Source organism: Ascidiella aspersa, chromosome 2 (assembly GCF_963924565.1).
Source record: "Ascidiella aspersa chromosome 2, kaAscAspe10.2, whole genome shotgun sequence".
Lineage (NCBI taxonomy): Eukaryota > Metazoa > Chordata > Ascidiacea > Phlebobranchia > Ascidiidae > Ascidiella > Ascidiella aspersa.
The window spans coordinates 5,921,995-5,930,519 of NC_139448.1; the positions used below are offsets into that span (position 1 = coordinate 5,921,995).

At 32.5% G+C, this 8,525-nt stretch overlaps 1 long non-coding RNA gene and 1 other non-coding gene across 2 annotated transcripts; one reads left to right on the forward strand and one right to left on the reverse strand.

Moving 5' to 3' along the window:
- Positions 1–2,320: 2,320 nt before the first annotated feature.
- Positions 2,321–2,395, reverse strand: Trnaa-ggc (transfer RNA alanine (anticodon GGC)). Its single transcript has one exon. It is a non-coding gene; the product is annotated as a tRNA-Ala (tRNA).
- Positions 2,396–5,449: 3,054 nt separating this feature from the next.
- LOC146163316 (uncharacterized) lies at positions 5,450–8,263 on the forward strand. Its single transcript, XR_014494566.1, has 4 exons — positions 5,450–6,855; positions 6,971–7,046; positions 7,343–7,442; positions 8,077–8,263. It is a non-coding gene; the product is annotated as an uncharacterized LOC146163316 (long non-coding RNA).
- Positions 8,264–8,525: the final 262 nt, after the last annotated feature.

The following is an 8,525-nucleotide window of genomic DNA, read 5'->3' on the forward strand; positions in this document are numbered from 1 at the left end:
ATTATAAGCCTAAGTCGATTTTGGTTCCAGTGATTGCATTGAAGATTGATTTACCGACCACTTTCAAACATATGGACTATTAGCAACGGAAAACTAATAAATATATTTACAAGATATAACCTTACATCATGGTGCATTTTGACTCAAGTCAAGTATTTTCTACTCTACACTGCTTTCAATATCTCGTTGTTATGGCACCAGTATAAATGCTAGATGAAATGGTGTTTCCCAGGTTCACTGTTTATCATTTTAATTCTAACTTATAAAAGACTGCTGCATTTGAGCCAGACTTTTAAATTCAGACCACCAGCAATAAGCACGATCTATTGTGAATACCCATAGAGTTTTGCGTGGTTATACAAAATGAAACAAACTTTCATAACGTGTGCTCTTCGTCACTATTGCAACTACGTCATTCTGTGGTTGGTTTTTAAAGACGCGGTAAGGCAAACGGCATCAAGCCTACATCGCGCCTAAAGTTGCATTGTATACGCGCCCATAATACCAGAGTAAATTTACAGAAAGTCGCGTATTGTAAGTCAAGTCACAGCATTTAAACATGACGAAACTAATTAATAATTTATGTTAAAAATCTATCAAAAACAAAGGAATCCGTGAATTTACTGATTACGCTTAACAAATTCGCAGCGTTTCAACGACAATGAGCATAAAAGTTTAACTTTTGCAAAGCCAAAGCCGATGACTTTACTTTGATTTTACGGTTAAGCAAACGTTGCGTTCAACGTCAGACAAACATGTTAGAAATAATAATTGATTAAAGGTTAAAACCGCTGTAATAAACATGATATTTTACGAACTCTGCTTAAATTTTGCGTGATTAAACACAATGTAGAACGTCATTCGGCTGTGGCCTCAATCAATTTTAAATTATATTTTCGGGAATGTTAGTTGTACGATATTGGTTTAGGTGTCCTGATGATTAATTAAAGTAGGTTTAGCAACCGCTACGCAGGTCGAACGACGCGGAAACAAATGGCTCAAAAGCACCAAAGAGAAAAGTTGGCTGTGTTACGCTTCCTTAAAACTGCAATATATGTGAACTAATTTGAGTAAAGACTTCAGTTGTCGATGTACAGTTACAACACATAAAAGTAATAAAAATAACAAAACGCTTCCATACGTTTTTCTTATGACACAAAACGCATCATAAAGTTCGAAAGGAAGTATCACCGTGTCCGCCAGCCTTTGCAGCAATCCGGCATTTTTAACCCCTAGGTTAAGAGTATAAAAAAAATGATCATTCGAAACTTCAGCCAATATGTGAACGGTAGTTTGAACTTTTTGTATAAAACATTCAAACGCAAGTCAGCATTTCGTAAGCTTCTTACAAACCCAAAACATTTTAGAACGAAATTTCTATTTTGTTACTGTCACTATCTAATATCCTGCGAAACATTATTGTCAACTTGCCCGAATTTCGTTCTTCTGGTTGTCCACTAAGGTATTTAATAAAAGCTTGCAAGCAATGAAGTTTAAAGCTATCTGATTGACTTTATAATTTTGTGTATTGAGTGATTAGCTTAACTGATAAAGGTACTCTACATATAGGTTGTAAAACTGTAATAAAACCCTATATATATTGTATTAATAATCAGTGTTAAACTCTTGATTTGCTCCAGCAGAGCTTTTTATACTATTTAAGATTACCCAGTTACGGTCGACAAGCCTAAAAAGGAGAATCACTATTAAAACTTCCTAAACCATCCGTAAGACTTTAACCCTAACATATAAAAATTTCAATAAATAAAGTACCCAACAATAGCTGAATATTTTCTGAAATGCAATTCAGTGTCGGGTTTCAGCTTTTACAGCATTGTGGTCGTTTTAGTCAAACCCTTTTAGTTCCTTGTTATAACGTAATAGTTTTCACCCTACAGAAACAATGGCCTTATGTGAAAAGACTTGATGTAATATCCGTAATTTGGCGCCTATGTTTATTAATGAAGTATCTAATGGCGAAACAAGCGGTAACAGCGCGTATACAAGAGAGAGAAGAGAAAAGAGGAAAGGGAAAACGGTTCACTTCGTGTTCACGTATGCGGAAGGAAAATTACAGGGAACCTACCAGACAAATGAATAAATAATTAATTAAAATATATTTTGCCAGCTTCGTCAGTATATCTGAGTAATGAAAGACATACACAAATATGTGTTTAATAACAACGGTGATCTAGCCCCTCGGAAGCTGCTTCATGGCCAACGATTACGGCTTCCGTATCAATAGTACACCGAAAAGCCATCGCAGACTCGCCGAATCTGTCGATCTATGATGCAAGCAGAGCAAGCCAGAAAAACAACTGGCCTGCAGTGAGGTTCGAACTCACGGCCTCCGGTCAAGCCGGGGCCGTCGCTCTACCAACTGAGCTATGCAGGCTCAGTAAGGAGCGAGTCGAGTAAATACGACAACAGTACTGTACAGGCATTTAAGGAGAATAATTCAAAAACGAAAATTACGAAATTAAAATCATGAAATTCCAGCAAACCATAATTATCTCCAAAACAACAAAAAAAGTCGAATAATGCATCAACAAACAGCTGAAAGGCGGCAAAGGAAAAACCGAAAGAAAAGTTGAAGTAAAGGCAGAAACACGCAACCAACACGAAAGTAAGAACACACAAAAAACACGGTAACGCCAACACATTTGGGGCAGTAACATTTTTGAATCTTAACATTGGCTTTAATTTTATTCGGCCACCTTATGTGTTCACAAGTATCTATGCATGAAAAACCTCGGCTGCCCAGCAAAGTGTAATTCAACGTAATATTTGGAACTTATTTAGTTGTTAAGGTTTGTTGTATATCGTAATGATGCTACATCGATGTGATTTCACTTGAACCATCGTTCTATAAGGAACTGTGGATAGAACTAGTGATCCCTCTAAGAAAATTTTCTACTGCGCAAATTTTTTTGGTTTCGGGGCGAGGCGTGAAAATCTTAAAGATAAAAAATTTAAATCTTAAAAAATCCATTTGCATTTTAAACAACCGCTGCTTTGTTCGACACTGTTTAATCAATTTTTTTTTCTTAAAGCTGGATTTTCCTGATTAGACTTTTAATTCTACTGCTATAAAGTCAAAAAAGCAAAAAAATACTTTTCATTGGTTTTGACACATATTTAACGACTTTTCATTGATTTTGACACATATTTGTTATGCTCTATATATGTAGTTATCAGTGGCTTATCCAGGCATACCGCCCCAAACTCTAATTGCGTTGAGCCTTTGTGTCACCTTGTGATACAGTTAGAAAATGTATGTCATAATGCAATAATGCAAGAAGGTTAATTTAAGACCCTGCAACACAAAAAAGTAATTTAAATTTTAAAGTATTGCATGTTTTTATCCCTAAAAAAAACCTTTAGCATTCCATGCCTATAAAGCCAACCTTTGGCGAATAAGGACTGGAGGATTATAGCTAAAGGATTTTCCAAATTTAACATACAAAATTGTCACTAACTTCGGAAAATTTTATTTGTTACGGCGGGAAAACGCATCTCATTTTGCCGCGACGATCTTTAAATATGAATATTCTAAAACAATGAGTGTTTATTTATTCTTGATTACTTTGACATAACTATTCCCTTATGCACATCTTAAACGTGTTTGTTTTGTATTCCCGTAAAAAGCTTAAACGTCAATTTTTTTTTACATCAACACCGCGTGATAAATAGCTTCCTGTAGTTCACAGCCTTGTTTACGACTTTGTTCGTTGCTGACTTTTGTGAATCGCAAGGTTGATTCGTTGCTAAGTCTTAGATTATAAAAACACCGCTGCTCATATATGAGATTTTCGTAAAGTGTTGTAGCCTATTAAGTTACAGTACAATTTATTGAAAATTTCCTCCTATAAGTATACCATATTAATTCGTAATCGACAGAAACAATTCGATATTGCTCACATAATACATTTTGAGTTCTTTTTAAAAGACACAAGGTGGTTTAATGTTTTCGAGATATTTTTGTTATGTTAAGTATAATTAACGTAAACAAATCAATATAGGCTATGTCAGTGGTTTTCAACCTTTTAGCATAATGGGCCGCATTGCCATTTAAATATTTCGATGGGCCGCAAAACATTTCAAATAAAAGGTGTGACGTCATAAGTTACATCATAAAACAACTCAACTTATAAACACCCGCTCTTCGATACTGAACTCATGCGCCAATATGCAAGGGCGAAAAATTGAGTTTACATGCCGTATTATGCCACAGTAAAACACCCTTGGTCTGATATTATTTCTTAAAACGGCTCGCAAAAACACACATATAGAAAAATACACACTTACTTAACAATGATGGAGGCACAAGTTTTCAATGGGTGTTAAAATGCCACATTGGACGCGAATATATAGTCTCAAAAAATATTAGATTAAGCCTACATCAAATACTGTGCCTTCTACACGTTTTGATGTTAGTCGAAACAATTGTTTTGATTAAAGGCTTCTGAAAACATTTTAGTAGAGTTTAGCGAAATGTCATTATATGTCAAAATAAACCGACTCTTAAGTAAAACCAAAAACAATTTGTATTGGCTAACATTGTGAGGAACTCTAAATTTAACTTTTCATTTGTAAAAACATAAATAAATATAAAATTAAAACAAGTTCTGAAATTTAAAGATTAAGATTAACCAAACAGTAATGATAGAGATGTAAAAATAAACGTTAAGTAACAATTAGGACCCGTGATTCACTAGCAATAAGAAAACAAAACAGTTCAGAATGCTGCGAGCGTAGCAGCTATCTAAATAAATAAAAAATACTTCAGTAGGGAACGTTGAATGTCTCATTCCATGTAAAATATTGTCCGTACCGATAAATTATTAATCAAACATACTGTGTTTTATTGGTAATTAGCTTTAGCTGATTAACATGATTGATCTGGCGACTTGAACTCGACATAATCCCCGTGTTTTCCCTCATTTCCCTGGACCGGAAACACAGGGTTGAGATTCACGTAACCGCTTTCTTGGTATTCGTCATCAGAACATTCTTTTGGGCCTTAAAATAATATTATGGATTAAATATGCAATTTGTTTAACTTCAAGACATTCTTGTTTTTATTTTAGGTTTCCACAGGATAATGCAAACTTAACAATATATTTTGCTTTATAGAGTGTTGCTTAAAACCTTTTGTAAATCAAAGGAGTTGCGATTAACATTTTTAGAGGCGTATTACAAAAAAAAAACATAACTTTGGCCGATTTAAGTAAAATCAGTTGGCCTTAAAAAAAAGAAACACCTACTGTGAACAGAAAACATCAAAAAGTACTTAAATTTATAAGTTTAACTTCGTTACATCTTTTATTATGTTATTTGCTACTTTTAAGTAATGTATTTCAAGGGTTTTTACCAATAATTTCAACTAATTTCCATTTAGCCTATTTAAAATCAAAATTAATATGCTAGAGTATTCAAATAACTACACTGTCAGAACGGTGTTTAAATTTGAACACCAAAACGGTCTATACACGTTTAAAATCTAAACACTTAAACACCTAATTTAAACACCTTTGTGTTTAATTTTAGTTTTGGTGTTTAAATTATAAACACCTGAACGCTTTTATGTTAAACACCTGATATTTTGACGTGTTTAACAACGATTATTGGGTGATTTTAAGCACAATTGACGAATTTAAACATGTTTACGATTAAACACTTCATAATTTAACACGTCAATTATTAGACATGTCAATTCGATACATTCTTGTAAAGCAATAGCTCAAGTCATTTATGCTGACGTTATAAGATGTTGATTAGGGGTATTGGTATTTTAAAGCACTGAACAGTTGTTTTATGTACGATTTCAAATATTTAACTATACAAGTTTGCATGTATGATCGATTGATCGTAACAGATCACAATAAACGGAATGACTTAATTCATGGTTTCACTTAACATCTGTACGGCTTATTAGGCGTCATTTCATTTTTTAAATATAACGACAATCATGAAAATACTGGTTTGTGTTCTTGACGTGCCATTAAATCCAATATTTGATTTCATTATGTAGCTTGCGAATAACTTTGTACTACCCAAGTAAAAAGCGAAGCTGTGCGGTCTTGCGCCGCCATGACCTATTTAAATTGCGCCAGCAATAAAATACGCGTGATGAACACAATCTTTGGGAAGGACTTTTTCTAGGGCAATGCTGTATCGCTGTGAAGCTTATATATTTTTCAAGTTTAAATTGTTTAACGTACGACGAATAGTAAGTATTATTTATTAAATGTTTGATTTACGATATATTTTAACTATTTATAGTAAATTTTGTTTTGTTATAAAACAAGTTTTTGTCATATTGTACATTCTAAGTACATTCAATAAATCAACTCATGATTGAAATTATTTGAAATTGATTCGGTCCGATGAACATCAACAAAGCATATCCACTGGTCTGTGACTGTGACCAACGCGGGAATTCAAAATGCCGAAAAAAAGTTTGACTTTTAACCAGTACAAGTTATACATTACAGTTAAAGACGGTTTGGCGTATTTTTGGCTTTCGAGTTACTAAGATTGATGTAAAACAAATACTAATGTGTATAGTGGTGATTTATATATATATTATTTATTTTAATTTGCTTTTTCATAAATGTGTAGTGATAATGTTTTATTAGCTGTGCAAGACGCTTGAAGACGGGCAGGTCTAGAGTGTGAAATTTATGTTTAAAAAAAGTTTTCCAAGCGAAAACGAAATGTCTGAAATTGGATTATTGTTTCAGAATTGTAGGTATTTCATTCATAAATCCAAAAGCAATGAAAGTTGTAAAAGACTACTTCATAATAGTTTGGTGCCATACAAATGTAGACATGGAAAATTAAACGAAACAGGTTGGTAAGCTATTTCTTGTCTAAAGTAGCACTTTAATTATTCTGTTAACAGCCAAGTATGCTTTTATTAAATCATTATTATTAAAGGTATTTAGATTACACTGCTTTGTTTCAGGGCAATCAATGACAGCAAACCATTTGCTCTTTTCAACTTCAGAAAAACTTGGTTCACAGGAGATTAGGTTAAAAATGTAAGTAAATTTTACTTACATGTTTTACATTAATATAGTTTATTCCCATTTGGCTTTTATTTTGTTAGTAGCAGCCAGCAAATTATTTTTTTTATCTCTGTAAAATTTCTGAAGTACTTTAATATGTGTTTTAGTTTTAATTTATTTAAATCTTACATTAAAGCTTTAAATGTATTTGTTTAAATCTTACATTGAAGCTTTAAATGTAAAATTTAATATGTAGTACTTTTGGTATGCTACTGACGCTTTAATAAAATGATATAGTTTACATAATTAGAGTTTTTATTTATTTGCAGGAATTTTAACTGCAGTGTAAGATGGTAAAATAAAAGTCTGTGACAAAGTTCAATTGGAAAACAACAAAAGAGTATAGATCTACTAAAATTGATACACAAGGTAAACAAACTAAAAGTTTCTTCTTCCCAAGTTCATTTATCGAACCTTAAAATTTGTGGTAAATACATATAATTGAATAGATATTTAATTTATGTGTTGTGTTCCATAACTTGTGTATAATGTTTGGTCTGCATGTCCCAGTAATGGGCGACTTTTTTTGGTCAGATTGTTTATCACTAGTTTCAGCAATTATTTTGATAAAACATAATGGCCAATACAATATTTTGGTTCACATATTTACTTTTGATCTGAAATTATTTAATGATTTAATTGGGTTTTCATAGTAGGGTGAACCTTTTTTTTAATTTTAGTGGGTCATGAAGATATTAATACAATAAAAATGAACTTGTTTTGTAATCATTGCGATGTCTTTAGGTTACAGTGTAACATAAATAATACATTTTCTAATGCTATGCTCAAAGAGTACATTGCCACCAAACCTAGTACATGTCATAATAATATGCTTTTGTAGTGATTGGTGACAAACTAAAACATATTTTTATGACATGACATGTAGTGGTTCTGGTGAATAACTTGAAAAATTTACTATGAGCAAAGGAATAAAGAGTTGTTCAGTGATAGTGTATAATTTAATCACTGCAGTGTAATATATTGATCTAAATTTATTTCTTAGGCAGCCATGCTCAACTCGTCTTCTAAAAAGAAAAGCTCTTCGAGGCCTTTATTGGGCAAACCTTTGGGGTGGACGGCACAGCAGCTTTTCTGCATTGGTATATTAGTGGATGGAATGGACATTACATTTGTGGAAGAACAACACTTGTTGAACGAATTGTTAAATTATATTTCATTGATATTCGAGCCTGTTAATATACATGGGATTTAAGTTATCCATCCTACTGCTCTGTGTTTTTATATGTTTTTAAACAATGTACGAAAGGCCCCACCTTAAAAATTTGCCAAACATAGCAATTATAAATATTAAAAAAAGGTTTCAAATTTGTAAAATATCTTCTTTTTCTCTGTTTTTCTTTTTATCACATACGCATTTTTGTTTGCATAAACACCTGCATTGTATTAAAAATGCGATATTTATATTATTATTCGCTTTGTTTGGAATAATAA